This window comes from Amblyomma americanum, chromosome 9, assembly GCF_052857255.1.
Source record: "Amblyomma americanum isolate KBUSLIRL-KWMA chromosome 9, ASM5285725v1, whole genome shotgun sequence".
Taxonomy (NCBI): domain Eukaryota; kingdom Metazoa; phylum Arthropoda; class Arachnida; order Ixodida; family Ixodidae; genus Amblyomma; species Amblyomma americanum.
In genome coordinates, this window is record NC_135505.1 from 77,101,936 (window position 1) to 77,104,539 (window position 2,604).

Consider the following 2,604-nt stretch of genomic DNA (forward strand, 5'->3'; position numbering starts at 1 on the left):
CACAACAGAGGAACAGTGGCTGCCGGCGCCGAAGGAATCTTGGACGGCCGCATCATCACGGACATCAACAGCTTCCCCCCATATAAATGCACCCCCGCCACCGGCACCGTTCTGTGGGCTCGGTGACTGCACCTCTGCGCAGCCATCTAATCCGCTGATCTTTGCGATGCAGACGATCAACCAGCTGTTCGTCAGCCTACTGTTGCCGACCTTGGCAAGCCTTCTTTCGGGTGCGTCGTTTGACTGCGCACCACCATGCTCCAGTGACGAGCCGGGACGCTACCGCTTGCCGCTCGTCAGCTGCCCGCCCCGGATGACTGCTGCCACAACAGAGGAACAGTGGCTGCCGGCGCCGAAGGAATCTTGGACGGCCGCATCATCACGGACATCAACAGCTTCCCCCCATATAAAAGCACCCCCGCCACCGGCACCGTTCTGTGGGCTCGGTGACTGCACCTCAGCGCAGCCATCTAATCCGCTGATCTTTGCGATGCAGACGATCAACCAGCTGTTCGTCAGGCTACTGTTGCCGACCTTGGCAAGCCTTCTTTCGGGTGCGTCGTTTGACTGCGCACCACCATGCTCCAGTGACGAGCCGGGACGCTACCGCTTGCCGCTCGTCAGCTGCCCGCCCCGGATGACTGCTGCCACAACAGAGGAACAGTGGCTGCCGGCGCCGAAGGAATCTTGGACGGCCGCATCATCACGGACATCAACAGCTTCCCCCCATATAAATGCACCCCCGCCACCGGCACCGTTCTGTGGGCTCGGTGACTGCACCTCTGCGCAGCCATCTAATCCGCTGATCTTTGCGATGCAGACGATCAACCAGCTGTTCGTCAGCCTACTGTTGCCGACCTTGGCAAGCCTTCTTTCGGGTGCGTCGTTTGACTGCGCACCACCATGCTCCAGTGACGAGCCGGGACGCTACCGCTTGCCGCTCGTCAGCTGCCCGCCCCGGATGACTGCCGCCACAACAGAGGAACAGTGGCTGCCGGCGCCGAAGGAATCTTGGACGGCCGCATCATCACGGACATCAACAGCTTCTCCCCACATAAAAGCACCCCCGCCACCGGCACCGTTCTGTGGGCTCGGTGACTGCACCTCAGCGCAGCCATCTAATCCGCTGATCTTTGCGATGCAGGTTAGTAAATCATATACCTTATTTGCCAGAAGATCAAGCAATTATATTCTGGTGCAGTTCCCGAGCCCACAGTGCTGTGTTGCCATTGCCGCCGAGTGTGTCACTGTTGTTCATTCTTTGCTATTGTTATCAGGAGATATCGAAACTAACCCTGGTCCTAACGACAGCAGTGCAGTACTCGCGGAACTCCAGAAACTAACCGCAGGCCAAACCCAACTAATAGCCGAAGTACAAGGTCTGAAATCCCAGCTCACTACTGCGGATAAACCCATAACTGATTTAAGCAATCGTATGGTCGACCTGGAAACACACTACCAAGCACTACTCTCCCTTCGAAACGACATTGAAAAGATGCAGGCTGACACAAGCAATATGGCGCGTATAATCCAGGAACTAGAAACCCGCATAGAGGACGCTGAAAACAGGTCACGCCGTAACAATCTCATCTTCTATGCTTTCCCTGACACTACTGATAGCGAAACGTGGGCAGAATCTGAAAAACTAATCATTGATGTTTGCCGTAATAACCTTCAAATAACTGTGGAACCTCACGAAATAGAAAGAGCTCATCGCCTCGGTCGTCACTCACAAGATAAAATTGTCCCATAATCGTGAAATTCACAAGTAGCAAAACTAAAGAATTCCTCCTATCAAATGGGCGAAATCTGAAAGACACGGTTTATAGTGTTGGAGAGGACTTCACGCATGCCGTTCGTCACGCGCGAAAACAACTTGTTGCATTTGCTAAAGCCAGGTCTGCCAAATTTTCCTTGCGATTTCAAACACTTCACATCGGCATGAACCGTTATATTTTTGACACTTCATCTAACACCGTCCAGCAACTCGCGTAGCAGTCGTCCCTTCACCCTACACCAATAAAACGCCAGCGTGCGACACCCTCAAATGTTCCCTCAAATGTTCTCTCGTTTTCCGTGATATTCACTAACATCCGCAGCTTCCTCCCAAAGCGTGAACTCATATCCAATGTAATTTCGTCATCCAGGAGCAATATACTTATACTAACTGAAACTTGGTTAAACAGTAACGTGTCCGACGCTGAAGTTTTAACTGACTTACCCGAATTCAACGTCTACCGAAACGATCGAAAAACTCACGGGGGGGGGGGCGGTGTTCTTGTTGCAATTCACCGAGGTATATCATGCTCTATTGCACACGTCGCATCTGATATGGAATCATTATGGCTAATTATTCGCACTCCCCCTGTAACAGTACTTCTCGGCGTTTGTTATAGGCCCCCGCTGTCAAATCCAAACTTCTGTCGACATCTGAATGATACTATAAATCATCTTGTTGTTAAATACCCAAATGCGTGCATTCTCCTTTTCGGGGACTTCAATTATCCGGACATTGATTGGCAGAGTTTAGGCACTTCCTCATTAACATGCAATACGGAGGCCAAGAACTTCATTGATGTCCGTTTAAATTTTAACCCCGCACAG

At 51.8% G+C, this 2,604-nt stretch overlaps 1 pseudogene; it reads left to right on the plus strand.

Annotated features, from left to right (window-relative positions):
- Positions 1 to 555: 555 nt before the first annotated feature.
- LOC144104800 (uncharacterized) lies at positions 556 to 1,995 on the plus strand (annotated as a pseudogene).
- Positions 1,996 to 2,604: the final 609 nt, after the last annotated feature.